At 39.4% G+C, this 19222-nt stretch overlaps 1 long non-coding RNA gene across 1 annotated transcript; it reads left to right on the top strand.

Moving 5' to 3' along the window:
- The first annotated feature begins 3705 nt into the window (after window positions 1-3705).
- LOC140120488 (uncharacterized) lies at window positions 3706-12498 on the top strand. The gene is made up of 3 exons (XR_011853821.1): window positions 3706-3994; window positions 5474-5673; window positions 12385-12498. It is a non-coding gene; the product is annotated as an uncharacterized lncRNA (long non-coding RNA).
- The last annotated feature ends 6724 nt before the right edge of the window (window positions 12499-19222 follow it).

The raw sequence follows: 19222 nt of genomic DNA, 5'->3' as shown, positions 1-19222 counted from the left end.
TATGTGCGTCACTAAAACACAGTGGTCGCAAGTCTGACTCCAAATTGCTCACAATTTGCTAGTAGATGCACTGCAACAACTACAGCCACCAGCAGATCAACCAGAAATCAAATATATATAACGCTACTGTAGGCGTAATTAAGCCGTTTGTATTCTCCTATGGCTATTTTCTAGCCAAGTATTACAGCACACTACTATGCCAGATGAGATGACGCTGAGTTATGAAAAAAATAAACGTAAAATAAAAAAGGAAATGGCAGACTGTGCCTAATTGAAATACAACCCCGGGCCCTAATAAATTTTCCCACTTCGGTCTTTGCGATGGATATGTGCGTCACTAAAACACAGTGGTCGCAAGTCTGACTCCAAATTGCTCACAATTTGCTAGTAGATGCACTGCAACAACTACAGCCACCAGCAGATCAACCAGAAATCAAATATATATAACGCTACTGTAGGCGTAATTAAGCCGTTTGTATTCTCCTATGGCTATTTTCTAGCCAAGTATTACAGCACACTACTATGCAAGATGAGATGACACTGAGTTATTAAAACAATAAACGTAAAATAAAAAGAAACTGGCAGACTGTGCCTAATTCTACTCAAACCCCTAATAAATTTTCCCACTTTGGTGTTTGAGGTGGATATGTGTGTCACTAAGAGTCACTAAGTTAATTTTCTTTTAACTTTTTATCTAATAAACCTCAAGTTTTTTGGAACCGAATTGGTCCCTAGAGGTTTTTTAATATACCCTCCCAAGCGCCGGACCATTTCCTGCTTTCTCGATTGGGATCACTAGTACATACACCAAGACAACCCCGAACTCTGGACCGGGGATTGCTTGCTACCAGGAGTCCATCGGCTGCTAAATTGGGATCATATATACCTTTCCTATTTCTCACAAGGTGAGCAACTCTCTATTACCATTATCTGGTTTTATTACGTACTTCACGAGGTCAGCGCCTCTTGTCTTTTTCCTTTGTTTTTTCCCTATATCTATCTGACTTATCTGATGAACTCTGACGGTCTAGTGATATAGAGCCACTCCAGACTTCCACTATATAGTAGTATAAACACAACGGTAGCAAGTCCCCCTGCAAATTCCTCACAATATGGTACTAGCTGCAAATAAAAAAAAAAAAAATTATAACGTTATTGTAGCCCTAAGAAGGGCTGTTGGGTTCTTTTAGAATCACTCCTGCCTAACAGTAAGCTAATAGAACACCCTAACGCTTTCCCTGACCAGCAGCAGCTCTCTCCCTAGCGGCATCCAGACAGAGAATGATCCGAGCAGCGCGGGCAGCGGCTAGTCTATCCCAGGGTCACCTGATCTGGCCAGCCAACCACTGCTATCTACGTGTAAGGGTACCACGTCATGCTGGGTGGAGTGCAGAGTCTCCTGGCTTGTGATTGGCTCTGTTTCTGGCCGCCAAAAAGCAAAACGGCGGGAGCTGCCATTTTCTCGAGCGGGCGAAATACTCGTCCGAGCAACGAGCAGTTACGAGTACGCTAATGCTCGATCGAGCATCAAGCTCGGACGAGTATGTTCGCTCATCTCTAGTGAACACATATTACACAGAACGTAAGCACTAACAGCTTGTACAAAGTTTATTTGTTTTTTTCATTACAAACTAATAATCACAAAAAAATATTTCATTAGATTGTCATGTAACTGAGGGCTTAATAAAATATAAAAGTAAAGTCTTTGTTAAGTCACCCTGTGACCTAACCGGGGCATTTATCTAATTTGTTGATATTTTCTTAACATTTCTATATAATGCAGACCTTTAGCAAAACATTAACTGTACTTCACAAGCCCTGTTCAACATCTTTCTGTTGTTAGCTTGAAATGTTCTTCAGATCTGCAACCAAAAGATTACAAACTATACAAAATCTTTTCTCATAAAACAATGTATAAATCTTCTCAGCTCCCCCATGCTGCCTACAGTTTAGACAGTATATCAGACAATTGTATGCAAATAGTTTAGCCACAGTATAATTTTCTAAATGCATGTAATGAGATGTCATTACATGAGAATAAAAATGGAAATTTCTCTAGAACGAGAAATGTGTTTTACTGTTAGGGTTTCCCAGTAGGTGTAAATATGCAAGTCCAAATGTAAAAGTACTCAAAACATTTTGATGCTGGAAACATCCTTTAAGTCCTAATTTGTTAGTATTTGGTCCCAATCAGGATTGCACATGCAGTGGTAGAGTGTTCTCCCTACCACTTTAAATGGGTTTTCCCCAAAACAAGTTAAGCCCTATCTGCAGGGTAGGGTGTGTTCTCCTGATCTGTGGGGGTCTCATCATTTAGACCCCCACAGATCAGAAAATGAGTCCCTATTCTGCTATTCTTGTTTTGTGGGAAACTCCTTTAAACCCTTTCCAAATACCACCATAACAGTACGTAAGAAGGTGGCAAGAGGAATATGGAGATGGTTCACAGCCTGAACCCATGGCTAACAACCCCAATCTGTGCTTGAACCGATTGCAGTTGTTAACCCTTTAAATGCAACCTGCAAAGATGTCGGCATCTTGGAAAGATTCGTCAACCAAGTAGAACCCAATAAGTTCTAAGTACTGTGCTTGTGTGTTTGCATGCCCACCAGGGAATTTTTAATCGGTGTCAAACATATTTTTCCTTTTTTGATGACTAACACTGGGGTGCATTTAATAGTAAAGAGCATCTTATAGTCTGAGAAATATTGTATACACTATTCTGCATAGGGGAGAAGTTATATGACTGTATATAAGATATGCTGCAGCAAATAATGATGTATGTGTTAAACCTTCTCTCCCTGCGGATTAGTGTATAATATATATATATATATATATATATATATATATATATATATATATTTATCCTTACATACCTTCTTACCTCTGCAGTATACATATATACCATATATATTTGAGTATAAGCCGAGTTTTTCAGCACAAAATTTCAGTTTATACTCGAGTCTATAAAAAAATGAACACTGTATTCACCTTTACCATGCCCCCTGCAGGTCCCTGCTTCCGGTCCTCCAGTTCTGTACCTGCGTGCTGCCAGCACCAACATTTTAAAGTCAGCCACTGGAGTCAAAGTTTGTGTGCCAGCAGTGCGTCTGGACCCGAAGATGGAGCCAGAGGACTGGAAAAAGAAGAGGACCTGCAGGGCTTGGGAAGTACAAAGTCCAGGGTATTTTTTATACTTGGGGCAGGGGCTGTTGGCTACATACTGGGGGAAAGGGCTGCTAGCTATATACTAAGGGGCAGGGGGCTGCCTGAATATATGCTAGGGGGCAAGGACTGCTGGCTATATACTAGGGGCAGGGGCTCTAGGCTATGTAATGGGGGAAAGTGCTGCTAGCTATATCCTGGGGGGCATGGTTTGGCTATATACTGGGGGAAGGGGCTGCTGGCTATATACTGCTGGCTTCTGGGTGCACGGGGCCGGCAAATACTAAGGGGCAGGGGGCTGGCAGGCTATGGAGGCATGAGCTGGCTGGCTAAATACTGGGGGGGAAGGGGCTGCTGGGTATGTACTGGAGGCAGGGGCAGCTTGCTATATACTAAGGGGCAGCAGATGCTGACTGTATACTAGGGGGAGGGGCTGCTGGATATATACTATGGGACATGGGCTGGCTATATACTAGGGGGCATGAACTGGCTTGCTATATAATAAGGGGCATGGGCTGGCTATATAGTAGGGGGCATGCGCTAGTTGGCTATATACTAGAGGGCATGGACTGGCTGGCTATATACTAGGGAGAAGGGACTGGCTAGCCATATACTGGGGGAGAAGGGATCTGGCTAGCTATATACTAGTTGGAGGCTGTGACAAATGCATTTCCCACCCCAGGCTTATACTCGAGTGAATAGGTTTTCCTAATTTTTTGTTTTAAAATTAGGTACCTCAACTTATACTCAGGATGGCTACTGGAGTATATATGGCTTTATTTATATATTTAAACACTATGCTGCAGTGGAGAGAACATGTGCAAGGATGGTATGTATGTTAATCTGTTTGGGAGAGAAGGAATACGCAACACATACACCCTACCTCATGCAATATAGTGTATAAAAGTACACATATTTTGTGCGCCTTTGGGGGAAATATCTACATATTATATGTATATATGTATACAGCGGAACATGGGATTACAACCATAATTCATTCAGGAACATATCTGTAATCCAAATTGCTGGCATATCAAAGCAAGTTTTCCCATAGGAAATCTTTGAAACCCATACTTGATCTGCATAATTGAAATGCAGATGATTTGTTCCACACACAAAAATAATTAGTCATGTGTAGTACAACATCTAGCCCCTTTATTTCTTCTACATATTATGTTATACAATTTTGTGATAGAGAAAGGTAACATTCAGTACAGGGTGGGAAGGGTTCACATTATGCTTTTATTATGAAATTTAGCTTGTAAACAAAGTTACAATTTCTGTAAAATGCAAGCTTGCTTGCAAACTGCTTGCAGACCAAGTTAGCAATAACTCAAGGTTCCACTGTATATGCATACACTATGCCTATTATATATACTGTATGCCGATATTCACATATATTTATATATATACAAACCCTGAATCGACAAGACATGTGTACATTTATACATGATGTGGCAGCATGTAGGGTTGTATGTGTTCTACCTTCTCAAATCTACATGTATACATGTACACATTCTGTGATGTTGCCATGTATTCATATTTTTATTCAAATGGAGTTATTTGATAGTGTAGGTGCACATATTTTAATATACCTTTTTATGGTTTAGTAGACTACTGTTGGTTCAATACAAGGTGCAGGGATCCAGTGAAGTGTACTGTCAGCCAGGGCCGGGACAAGGTGTAAAAAAGAGTAGGCAATCGCCTAGGGTGCTACCCTTGCCTACCATCTTTAAGACACACATATCGCTGGTTGCTAGATGCAGCCGGCGCTCTCTAGGACCCAGGTGCGCAGCTGCCAAAGTCATTGCTCAGGCGCTGCCTAGGTCATAGAGGGAGTGGACACCTGCAATGTGAAACGTGAAACGGGCTATGCAGTTCCAGGGAGCACAGGTAGGTGAGTATTATTTTATTATTTTTTGGGGGCATGGCTATATACAGTAGGGGGCAGGCTGGCTGTATACTACAGGGGGCTGGCTATATACTACAGGTGGCAGGCTGGCTGTATGCTACGGAGGGAAGACTGGCTATATACTACCGGGGGGCATTCTGGCTATATACTGGGGGGTGAAGGGGACTGGCTGGCTATATACTATGGGACTGGCTGGATATATATTGGCTGGCTATATACTAAGGCCTTGGGCTATCTTTATACTGGGGAAGTGTGCTGGGGCTATCGGATTAATGAGGGGGAAGTATACTGTAGCATATTTTATAGTATATTGATGGATAGCAGTGTATTATCTGTATATGCAGGGGGCACTAATCTGTTATCTAGGGGACATTATATTGACTGTGATTTTTTTAGGGATGCAGTGTGGAGATGTTCTCTAGAGGCCACAGTCACTTGGGTGGCAAATTCTTCACAGATAAGTCACGGTCTGAAGAAGTTTCCATGATGTTCTCTACCTGATGGAGAAATTTTGGCAACAAGGGGGAGACTACAGGAAGAAAAACGGGATAGACAAGACCAACACAGACATAAAAGGAAACAGCTGCAGCCTAACAGTAAGTGATGTCTGTGCCTAAGTTCAGCACAGATGTGCAGTATATTTAATGCTGGTATATATTGCAGTGTAATAAATACCTTATCTTCATGTTGCTGTAGTTAGGGACTTGGCACATAGCCTGCCATCTTCAGAATCTAGAACTACTCCACCATAATTAATATATTACCACAAAAGAAACGGAGTTACAACGTTCATTTAAAATCAATACATATAAATCTTTATTTTTGACACAAGACAACACAAAATTGTACAGGGGGTACGCGCGAAATGCGCGTTGGGGAGTCCAGGAGGCAGCCACAGACGGCATACAATGGGTAGGAAACTTGTCTGTTACTTTTTATTGTCGTACTTATCATAGAACCTAGCAATATACCCTGGCATGTAGTCATGCGGTTTCTGTCTCACTGGACCTTTTGTATTGGATTTCCTTTGCCTAAAACTTACTATTTACATTATTTTGAATGACAGTACAATTTTGTGTAGTCTTCTGTCAAAAATAAAGATTTATATGTATTGATTTAAAATGAACGTTGTAACTCCGTTTCTTTTGTGGTAATATATATATTGCAGTGTGTAGTAAATACATTTTTGGACTACATTTATAAGTGCAGGATATTATTATGTGCTGTTTATTTATTAATATTCATATGTGCGGCATAGTCATTAGTATCTATGTGTTTGGAATATTCATTGCTGGAATATATTTGTGTGTTTGCTACATTCTTTTTGGTATAAGCATCACAGGTATTTTCACTGGTGGGACATATTTTTCTATTTTACGCTATATTCACAGCCTTATTGTAGATGTTTCCATACCAGTTGGCCTTTCTTATTATTTTTAATGGGGTGGCAATTCATCTTTCCTCTTAGGATCGCCCATAATTCAGCCGCATTGGGGGGGGGGGGGTATTTTGCTTGTCTACCTAGGGTACCAAAATGACTCCTCCCGGCCCTGTTGTCAGCACCAAGTCTTTCGCCTTCCTTGTTCTGCAGTAGATGGCTCAACTGCAGCGACTCTGAGAGGCTTCAACAGGAGATCATTTGTCCTGATTGGCTTGGATGCGGAAAGCTGATCTGGCCTTGGTTCCCTTAGCTGATGTCACAACCAGGAAGTGCCCACCTACTTCAGGAGAAACTGGAAATTATTAAAAAACAATGGCTGATAGATATACCAGGCTGGATCTCAGGCTAGGAAATAGCCAGGAGCATTATATAGGCATTGTTGAATTTGTTGTAAATAGCTAAATAGGTGAAATTGTTGGAACACAGTACGACTCATCAAAACTTCCCTCTCACTGTCTTTGTCACTATGGATGGATTGTGACAAGAAAGGATGATGTCACATGGACACTCTGAAGCGAGAGACGGCAGCTGTGTGTGTATATATGTGCAAAGGCAAACATGATGAGGACAGGGAAAGTCTGCAGTTTTAAATGTTGACATGTCTAATATTGAAAAGTGGCCAACCCCTTTAAGGCTGCTGTAGAAAGTTGTACTGATTATTGCATTATCTGTATATTAAGAAATCAATTGTGAATAACTTAGTTAGTTTGGGTTGTCTTAATGACATATCAATTGGTATCAGTGATTGAGGATATAGTTTAATTGAGAATTTATCAATCAGCTATAAAGTGTTGTAAAGTGTTTTTCAAGTAAGGCAGAAAGATTGCCGCAAAGATTTTATAAAAATATTTAGATAAGCGACCTGGCATGTTATCTTGTGCAAATAAAAGTGAGCAAAAATCCACCAGTCTTGATATCAAACCACAGATGAACAATGATTCAGATATACTAAGAGGCTGTGCCCTAAATGTCCCTCCTGGTGTAGAATTTCTTGTGCTGGCTATAGTGAATGCGCTCCAGTCCACCTTTTGCCCGGCCTTGTTTTTGCCACTTGACATGGACATGGTGTAAGGGGATAAAAAGTCACAATTCCAGATCCTGCATGGCTTCCATGATAAATGCCCCCCAAGGAAATTCAATCGTTCAAAGAGAAGAGTTCAAATATCTCCTGAACCCTGGTACCTTGAAGCACAATTCTGGTATTAAACAGGAGAATCTCCCCTTTAATATAGTATCTGGATCGTGTATGGAAGCTCTATATAACCGGTGATATCCACTTTTAAAGTTAAAATTTCAGAAATATAAAGCTGTATTTAAAAATCTGAACTTTTTACTACAAATTTAAGAGTGGATATCTCTGGTCTATGAAGCATTCATGCACAATCCAGAAAGTATATTAAAGGGGAAATTCTCCTGTTTAATATGACACCAGAATTGTGTTTTTAGGTCCGCGTCTATGTCCTTTCTGCATGTGCAAATAGCCGTATTACAGTCGTGAAGTGGTTAAACTCACCCACATCTAGCCCTGGCAGTATCAACAGAACAGCACAGAACTGGACAAAGTAATACAAACACAACTTCTTAGTTATGGTGGAAATATATGTGTGTACATTGTAAATACATATCTGTTAATTTCTGTTTTTCTGTGTCAACATTTATTTTACTGTTTGTATTACACACTTCTCCTACCTTAATTTTTTAGTAAGCCATATCAACTCTACCTGTTACCTAGTCACATTGGCAGTTAATCTGTGTCAAAAAACTTTCCCTCTCCCACCATTTCTGAAAAATGTCTAAAATTATTGTATTCAACTTTAAGGGGCTGTCCAGTTTCAGAAAATATATATTAATGTATAATGCTTTCTATATCAGTTCTTTGCAGTTTTATAGTAGATCTCTACTCTCTAAACTCTCGAACTCTCTAAAAACGGATAGCATAGATTTATAAAACTGTGAGGAACTGATACAGAAAGAATATTGGATTTTTTCACTCACATGTAAAAATAATGTAAGGATGAATTTGTAGTTTGTGTTTTAAAAGTTTGCCTTTCAGGATTGGAATCATTATGCCAATACCATATACTTTATAGTATGTTTAGCTGGGTTGTATCCACACAATTCAAAATGGTGACCATAAACATAAACGCCTTGTCCCTGGCCAACTTTGCCCTTTATTACAAAGCAGCTCAAGTACCCCAATTTGCCCCTATAGCTACACTAAATAATTTCCCTAGGTAGATCGCACTGGTATCTCAATTACTTCAGCTGACAAGTAATTCAGCCAATTACTTTTTACTGAGCCTGTTATGGATGACTGGAATGCTACCACCCCCTTTCTACCAACTTTATCACCCTTTTCATTTCATTCCTTAAAACTATGGCGCTCAGTTACATAAACTCCAATCCGATCCCTCCCCGTTGTTACCTTTATTCCACCACCCTTCCTCTCCTCTGGAACAAGGGAACTTTAGATGATGGGCAGCAAAGGATATCGTCCATGTACGGCACATGATGTCCGGGGTAAATTTTTATCTGGCAATGAAATCAGCACAAAATACGAGGTTCCTCCCTCTGAATTCTTTAGGCTCAAACTATTGTTATGTTTTGTATACTCTATACCTCGAGGTGCAGCTTCAGACTCTTATACAGCCTTTGAAAATGTTTCTATAAATAATCCATTTTGTAGAGGGACAATCTTACCCTTATCTTCACTTTCTAATACTCCTCCCCCAGATGTCAAGTCACGCTTTATGGAACAGTGAGAGGCTGACCTGGGCTGCCAGTTCTCTTTGTCGAGATGGAGGCATTGCTGCACCACCTTAGTTAACGGTAGCCTACAGGTTTCACTGACAAAGACCACCCTCAGATAGGCCCTACTTTGTACCTATTGGTCTTGTTAACATGTAACCCCGGGTGATATAACCTATATCTGGCATTGCCCTATATAACACCTCTCTCTTGAACAATGTTAAAGCCCTTATCTGGTCCCTAATAGGTACTGCAACACCAGTAACCCCAGCGGTTCTCCTATTGGGAGAAAAGCCAGCAAAAGTCAAAAACAAAGCCCATTGACTAACTTAAGTCATAGCCCTGCCAACTAGAATACACATAGCGGAGAAATAGAAATCGTCTGATCTGTGTTTTACAGCGGTTAAATTTTGAATTAACCTATTGATGCTGTTTGGGAGAATTGATGCAACCAGGACTGACACCTTCCAACTATTTGAAGGGATATGGAATCCCTGGATTGTTTTGCAGAGCTCCCCACCCTCCAGATGGCCTTGGTATGGTCACCCTAATGGTTCATTTCTTTGCCTGCTACAATTGCATCAATCTTGTGTTATAGCTTTTCTTGTTTTCTTGCTCTGTCCCCTCACCTTATGCCCCTTTCCAACCCGTATTCTTTATTGCTCAATTGATACAGTAGCTGGCTATGTATCTGATGAGACTGTATTATATCTGTCCCCCCTCCATCTGCATTATGTGGTTTAGCTATTTCACAAATAGCATCTGGCAGTGGAGCACATGTGAGCAATCCGAATATGTCACTGCCACATTACTATAAAGCCTAATGATGGTCGATAGTCTTTTTCCCATTTCTTATTCCCATGATCAAAGTCCCTGACCACTACCCCTACCCACAATTATCTCTATAAAAGTATTATGATGCAGATAAGCATTTAAGAGAAAAACCATTTTTTATAGAAAAAGCATTTAACCCCTTTAACGACTTGGCTCTTTTTATTTTTAGTGTTTCCATTTTTTGTTCCTCACCTTCAAAAATACATTAATTCTTTTCCATGTATAGAGCTGTGTGTGGGCTTATTTTCTCTGTAACAAATTGTACTTTCCAGTGATTGTATCTAATATTCCATGCTATGTACTGCGAAGCAGGTAAAAAAATCCAAATATGGTGAAATTGGCGAAAAAACATGTTTGAGCCACATTCTTCTGTATTAATGTCATTCACTTTGCATTCCAATTGACACCTCCATTTTATTCCTTGGGTTGGTACGATCACGGGGGTTCCCAATTTATATACCGTATATTCCGGCGTATAAGACGACCTGGTGTATAAGATGACCCCCCTACTTTCCTGTTTAAAATATAGAGTTTAAGATATATTCGCCGTATAAGACTACCCCTTTTCCAATGCATACAAAACACCGGTAAAAATTTAAAAAAAAACAGATTTGAATTTAACATGGTCCTTTTTTTAATTTAAATTCTTATGACATGCAGGTATATAGCAGGAAAACTGTCGCTCATAAACATAAAAGGCATACAACAGCAACATTACCATCGTCCATTTTACTGTAAATGTTACCAAACTGTACCTTAAATTTTTATTTTATTAAATATTCCATGCCATGTACTCGGGAAAAAAATTCCAAATGCAATGAAAATGGTGAAAAAACGCATTTGCGCCATTTTCTTGTGGGCTTGAATATTACGTCTTTCACTGAGCGCCCCAAATGACAGGTCTACTTTATTCTTTGGGTCGGTACGATTAAGGGGAAACCAAATTTGTATAGGTTTTAGAATGTTTTCATACATATACAAAAATTAAAACCTCCTGTACAAAAATTTTTTTTTTTATTTTGACAACTTCTGGCGCTAATAACTTTTTTAATACTTTGGTGTACGGAGCTGTGGGTGGTGTCATTTTTTGTAAAATTTGATAATATTTTCAATGATATCATTTTTAGGACTGTACGACCTTTTGATCACTTTTTATAGATTTTTTTATATTTTTCAAAATGGCGAAAAAGTGCCATTTTCGACTTTGGGCGCTATTTTCCATTACGGGGTTAAACGCATTGAAAACCCGTTATCCGTTTTTATTTTTATTTATACTATTTTTGAGACTCCCTAGGGTACTTTAACCCTAGGTTGTCTGATCGATCCTACCATATACCTACCATGAGGAAAATCCCCATATACTGCCGTACTGTAGTACGGCAGTATATGGGGATTTTCCTCATTCATTACAATGTGCTATCAGCAGGGGTGTTACCGGTGTTACCGGTAAGCCTTTACTGCAATATGCAGCAAAGACTTACCGGCTATGGAGAGGGCTCAGCCCTTGAGCCCTCTCCATGCAGCGCGACCCGACCGATGCCGTGAATACACGGCAGGCGGTCGGGATTACCGGCGTATAAGACGACCCCAGAGAAGACAGAAGATTTTTCTGTCTTCAATATGTTTTAATAGATTTTTAAAAATGAAAACATTTACTATAAAAAAAAGTTCTTAAATTTGCAATCTTCTGGCGCTTATAACTTTTTCACACTAGAGTTTACAGATATGTGTATGGTTTAATTGTTTGCGGGATGAGATGATGTTTTCATTGATACAATTTTGGAGACCATTTAACCTTTTAATCTTTTAAAATGTTAAATGGTCAATTTAGGTTAAGGGCAATTTAACCCTTGGGTGCCTAATCGTTTCTACCATATACAGTAATAACGCAGTATTGCAGTAGATGGCAGCTTTGCTAGTGATCTCTGAGCATCTGCCTCCAGCAGACACATAGAGATCAGGCTCCCGGCTGTCATATCAACTGATCGCTGCGTCCGATGACCTCACAGGAGGTGGCTATCAAATCCAATGTGGCGGTGTGGGATTTAAATGCCTCCGGCAGCTTTGCTGGCGACATTTTCATGGATTGGTTCCAGAACTGACTGTGGGAGTTAGCGGTGGGTGTTTGCTGCAATATGCAGCAAACTCCCACCTGGTACAGAGAGGGCTCAGGGGTTAATCAGATTTTTTATTTTACCCCCTTTTAAATCTTCATTTTATTAGTTTTAGGTTCACTGAGAACAAACAGCTTAGTAAAGTTTCTTTGCTTTTCTTCACAAAACAGGCCAAGAACAAAGACAAGTTGTACTTCATGACGTTTTGTTCCACTATTAAATGTGATGACGTGACTAAGATTTCCTCGTAATGATTTAACATGTCTCAAAAAATTCACTGATTTGCAGACGGCAAGGAACAGAACAATTCTGGAGTTCTTGGAAATGTTTTAATAAGAAAAAGATCAAGGTGAAAGTTCTGCTTATAAATGCAATAATGACTGAATCATCTACAATGCTGCTCAAGGCTCTCTCACATTTGGTGAAATAATTCTGAGCAGAGAGAAATACAGTATAAACCAGCAGGAGGACTGGAGCATACTGGAATTCATCTTCTACTTACTCACATTCTGCTAAATCTGTAAGGAATGTGTGATTTTTTTAGAGCCTTAGAAGTACAAACCTTTTTGACTGACACAAGAAGTAGAGGTTACTGGCTGCCTTCAGCACACACAGCCATACTCACATGTTAATGAATTCCAGACTGTGTTTTCTACCTGCATTTTCTGAAACCCCAGTTAAATGTAGCTCATAAAGGAGGTAAATAAACGTTTACAGCTTCTGTACCTTAACAGGGGGTCTCTAGGTGTTAAAAGTACAATAAATTACACTTTCTAGGGTCATTAGTTAGAACATGTCAGAATTAAAGGGGTATTCTCGTCTGGGCATTCACATTCAGTTTGATAAATCTGCCATATATAAACATTTCTTCAATTGGATGTTATTTAAAAAAATGTTCCTGTGTGAAGATAATTTCTCATAAATGTAGTGATATGGTCCCTTAGGAACGAGATAGCTTCCTTGGATACGACCACCTCTGCCTGAGAGATTGCACAAATAAACAAAAAGGTTTTGTATATGAAATGTCCGGGAGTTACTGCATGTCCCACAGCCGTCCTGTGGTAATGATTGCCGAATCCAGGAGGTCAGGCAGGACTCTATAGCGTAAGTCTGGCCACCGCTGCCAGAGTGTGACGTGGTCATATCCGAGGAAGCTATCTCGTTTCTAAGGGACCAAATCACTACATTTATGAGAAATTATCTTCACACAGGAACATTTTTTTTTAATAACATCCAATTGAAGAAATGTTTATATATGGCAGATTAGTGAAACTGAATGTGAGTGCCCAGACGAGAATACCCCTTTAACTAAAATAGATTTTGCAAATCAATTCACAGCTTTCAGTAAATTAGTTTCTTATTAAAAACTTGAGATTCGAGACACCCTCCCCTTTTCTTCCTCACTGTTAGGGCTTATCCAGATGAGCATGTCCGCAAAAAAATAAGTGGAGGTTAAAGAGAACCCGTCATGCAAAATAACCTCCCTAAACTAAATATATTTTCATAAACTGCCATTAGAGAGCATTGCCTCTATCCCTTCATTGTCCCTCTACATGCCTGTAAACCTAAGCAATGAGGTCCTAAAGCTGTATGCAAATGACCTGTGAAATGTCCAATGAAGCATTAGCATATTCAAGCTGTCCACTCTATTCATGAGTGGGAGGCACAGCCACACCCCCAGTGCATGACTGACAGCCTGTAAAATGATGTGCTTCCTGGTGCTGGTGGCCACACCCCCTGCAGCCTGTGTGTGCATGTGTGTGTGTGTGGAGAGATACAGCAGCTCCAGGATGCAGCCATTTTACAGCAGAACATGTCAGATTCATGTGTAGCTGATGTCTGTGTCTCTCACCTGTATATTAGGAGGATGCAGCATGTCAGCAGATGCAGCACACACACTAGCAATGCTTTACTATACATTACACACAGACATGAGCAGGGGGAGGAGAGGGGAGGGGTAACAGGGGTGACATCACTGCCTCTGACCATGTGACCAGCCTCATTTACATGATAAAAAATAGATGATTTTACAATGAATAATGTATGAATTGACTAGATAAAGGCTGGGATGGGATCCTTGTGAGCTGCTCCAACAGGTAGTAGTGACAGGACAAGTGACACAAACCTGATGACAGGTGTCCTTTAATATCTGTATTCAGCCAGCATTGTATCCGCATCAATTTTTTTACATTTTTATCTCATCTTTACTGTAAGAGTAGTGAAACTATGGAACTCTGCTGCAGGAGGTTGTTATGGCGAACTCTATGTACATATTCGAGAGGGGCCTGGATGTCTTTCTGGAGAGCAAAAAAATCACAGGTTATGGTGATAAAACATTTATTTACTTCTTAAAGGTTATTTCTTAAAGGTTGGACTTGATGGAGGTTGCCTACCGACATTTGAGAAAACACGACTGGATGAGGATGTCATCCATGTGCTGTCCGTTTTTTTTTTTGTGGATCCATTGATTTCTATGAAAGTGCGTGGTCTGCATGTGAGAAAGAAATGGATATATTCCCTCTCCATGCACAGGCACCTGACGCGGCACACGTCAGGTGCCATCAGGTGACGTCAGGTACTATTACGGCACACGTCAATAAAGGGGTAAGTGGCTAAAAATCTGACTAGACCTTACACTGAATACATTCTAATATTGTATCCAGCCTAGGCATTCATCTGTGAGCAATTCCCCTGACGGAATGATGGTAGACTTTAATAAGTACAACGTCGTTGGTAGTGTTTTTATCCTCTGGATATAATGTAGGCAAAAACTTTTTTTATGTACTGATTAAAAAAAACATAGATCTGTAAAATGCTGGGGAATTAAAGAAAAAACAAAAGAATATTGTTGAATAATTGACCAGCATGTTCTGCATATCGTATTATAGGGGTTCCGAACTTGTATCAAGCGATGAAGCAGAATTCCATGATATAAAAAAATTACTTTTATTCCACTATCAAACAGTAACTGTTTCACTTTTTCTATAAAGGCATTATCAAGCATTTAATTGGCTTTCAAGTGAATTTTATGGGTAACATAAAAAGTTCATGCTGCAGTGATATTATATCATGAAAGTAGGGTATTGAGGAGAAAACATGCAATGGTGATTTCCTCAATTCAAACAATTTATTGAAACACCAGTGGTGTGTATTCCCACAAAATTGTCAATGTCTCAATAACTTGTCATGTGGTCTAGAGCATCAGTCACAGCTTGATAACACCTTCTCATGCTGTTTACATGTCAACCAATTGTCTGCTAAGGCATAGGATCGCACTCCTCTTCACAGATGGCGCTCAGGTCAATGAGGTTCTGGGGAGGAGAGTTATAAGCCTCTATGTAGTGGGGGTCATTTACTATGGCATTTCAAACGGATAACTGACAGTGTTTTTTTTCCTTTTTTTGTGCCTCTTAAGCCTGAATTTATATTATGTATCTTGGTGGCACAATATTGGTGTTTTCAGACACTCTCGAATTGTTCTGTTTTTGGGCGCAAAATTTTGGCACCGCTTGTCCGTGTACCAATTCATTAATCCCTTGCACCACAAACTTACATCTTGCTGAAAAATATAGCACATTTCCAGCGCCACCCTGCACCAAAATGAATAAGTGTACCTCAGTGACTCCAATGATTTTTCATAAGAGTGGAAAAGGTCTGGAAAAAGTTCAGGTCACTCCATTTGAGACACCCTAGGTTCCAGCAGCCTTTCCTTAGTGGTGCGACTGCGATGAGCTCATACGTTGTTTTCCATTAAGAGAAAATTAGGCCTGTGTTGATAATGCAGAGGCACAAACTGGGTGAGATTTATCAGAAGTGTCTGAGGTAAAACTGTTGTAGTTTCCCATTGCAACCAATCAGAGCTCAGCTTTATAAACAGTTGTGGGAAGAGGAAAGCAGAGCTTTGATTGGTTGCCATGGGCATCTAGAACAGTTCTGCTCTCAGACACTCCTGATAAATCTCCCCCAATTGACTAGATTTATGATGTTATCCAAGTAGTATGGGCTTGTCACTATACCACTAACAAAGTGTAATTATTAGACACACCAGCCCACACTGTAACACCACCACCAGAGTGGGCATGATATAGCAGAGTATGAGGGGATGAAGTTATATCTTTCTAAATAAAAACTTGAAAACAGTGTGGGGCCCAGAATCTGTATACAATCCCGACACAGAAATACAGAGTAGGGTATTGTGACCAATTATTTAAGTGTCTTACTAATCTTATCGCTTTATCATTTTTTTAAATTTTAACTCGTTTTATTAAAGAATAAAATTTACATATCCATACATGTCATACATGATAAAGACAAGCTAGTCATACATATAGGTTTATATACATGCAGTGACATAGGAAATCATTCGGTACTCATATAGGATTTGAGGAGATAGAGATTATTGACCGCTTTCATCAAAAGGTAAATAGATGGATATGAGGTATTGTTTCAAACAAATAACATCACAAAGAAAAACTTTTGTCGATCGGACACGGTAGCACTTCTTTAAAGGGCATCAAAGATACCCATTTGACATTCCGCCTAGCAGTCAAGGCCCTGTTTAGGGTGAGTATGAGCCTCTCACTTTCAGTGAACTTCATTCGGGTACAGGAGGAGTGGCGGGCGAGGAGGAGGACACTGAGGTACAGTATTGGGTTAAGGGTGATTCACACCATCTCCCCCAATTCTTATCAAACTTATCCGGACGGGATCGATGTTTATACAACACTCGTTCAAAAGGCACTACAGCATTGATTAGGGACTTCCATTGAGCAATTCATCGCTTTATCATTTAATTGACAGATTTAATGAGAGGTCACTGTTGGAGTATACACAGATACATGTCATCAATTATATTAAATGGTTTATTAAATGTATTACCATTGTGTTCTGTCACTGAAAAGATACAGTAAAGGAAAGATTTTCTCAAGTATCATGGAAAGTCACCTCTATGTAATAATAACACATAGTTACCTCCATAATGAGATAACACAATTGAGTAAGAACCAGTTATTACATGAGCAGACATTTCATTCTAAAAAAGGGAGCTTTTCCATCATAAACATTGCTTTGCCAGTATTAATAAGGTATTATCATCTATACAGATTATTTATTTGGAAGAATAATAACCATGAAATAGAGTGAAACTTGATGTACTTCCACAGAAATTATGAAGGCCTATGAGTACTTGAAGTGAAGAAATCCTATCAAGCAATTCCCTCAATGTGCTAAAAATCTTAAAGGTTATCTCCTAGCAGTTTGGTTTACAATTAACTTTAATTTTTATGTAAATGAAGTGAAAGGGCTCTTGCTCTCCCCCTCTCCTTGCTGCTACCTCCCCCTCCTTCTGTCCTTCTGCCAGTGCTGACACGAGATTCACTGCACCAAATTTTTTTCCAACTTTCCAGTACATTGCATGGCATATTTAATGGTGCCAAGAAAAAGTACAATTTGTCCCACAGATAACAAACCCTCACACTTCTCTGTAAATATAAAAATAAAAAAATATATTACATTTAGAATGAGGGGAGTAAAAAGCAGAAACGCAAAAACGAAAAAGGGCTGGGTCCTGTAAGGGTTAAGGAATGCATGCAAGATGTTTTGGGTCAAATTATTTTTAATTTCTGTAGTAAATTGGGTGCCGGTAAGATATATGCAGCTGTCTGGAGATCCCTGGTTCTAGCATCAGTGCTCAATTTCAAACAACTTCAAGATCCATTGGATTGAAAGTACTAACATCAAGTTGTCCACACAAAGGCTAAGCCAATCAATAACCTCTGTGGTCACATGTAAATAGAATATGAATGCTGAGGCCAACAATTGGCTCAGCATGATGTTAGCACTTCCAGCCCAATGGGAAACCCCAGGTAATGAAGTATTAATACTAGAATCTGGGACCTTGAGAGTGGTGAGTATATCTTTACTTTTTTTCTCAGAATGGAGCACTAGCACTAATTGCAAACCTTTAATCTAAATGGGAAGCTAACATATTAATACATTAAATAAATTGATTTCAAACATATATGTTATTAAAAAAACTGTAGGAGAAGTTTACATTACCATGCTTCAGCTGTGAGCATGAAAGTGAGACCACCTAAAGGAAAGTATTATACTGCTTTATATGTGCATTATCATCTTTCGTTTATAAGTGATACCTAAACAGTGGGTATAAAGAAGAAGAATAAAAATGAGACTACAAAAGAGAACTTCTATTTTTGTAGTGGCAAACAAATTACTGTACTTTTACAGCATTTTAGGAGCTATAAATCCTTCTCTGCCACCTAAACTCCTCCACTCCTACTCATCACCTATTCATAGACTTTTGTTGCCTTATGGTACATACATATTACTTTTTGTAAGACACAAAGGATTAACTGACAGTCTCTTCTAGCAGTTTACATGTATGATGCTTGTCTGACAGGGTGAGTCAATTACATGAAATCAGGCCATCAATCACACTGGCCACACAGACGATGCTGTTTCTGCTTTAAGCCTCAAGGAAATTTGTTATGATATTACATCATGTAGGCAAGTAAAAACTTGAATTCCAAAGGATGGACCATTGTTTTCTTTACATGACTAGAAGTGATTGAAACCTTTAAATTTTGCTTCCCTTATCCAAAGGTAAGATACAGTTCAAATTCATTTTTATGTCCAATCGATTCCTCTAATTCTTGTACAGTAAACTGGTATTGAAGGGCTGTAAGTGTGCTAGGCTATAACACTATACAAAATAGGCTAAATATTCATTACCTTCCCCAAATGTTTATATGTCCTAGAACACGTGGCAATCCAGATCCCAAAGAAATTCTTTAAAGAGCTCCATTCGTTAACTGGGGTATTTTTCTGGGGCACATCAAGAGCTAAGCTGAGTAGAAAGGTTAATAGTCAGTACAGCGTCTTCTATTTCAAGGAGGAGTAGCCAGGATAGGACCGTTCTTCCAGAGGAAATCCGTACCGGCTGATTTCCAGGGTAATTTAACAATTGATTTGTAGATCTGCCATTGAATT

The sequence above is a fragment of the Engystomops pustulosus genome, chromosome 3, assembly GCF_040894005.1.
Source record: "Engystomops pustulosus chromosome 3, aEngPut4.maternal, whole genome shotgun sequence".
In the NCBI taxonomy this organism is placed as follows: domain Eukaryota; kingdom Metazoa; phylum Chordata; class Amphibia; order Anura; family Leptodactylidae; genus Engystomops; species Engystomops pustulosus.
Note: the sequence above shows the minus strand (reverse complement) of the source record. Positions and strands in the feature narration are given on the sequence as shown.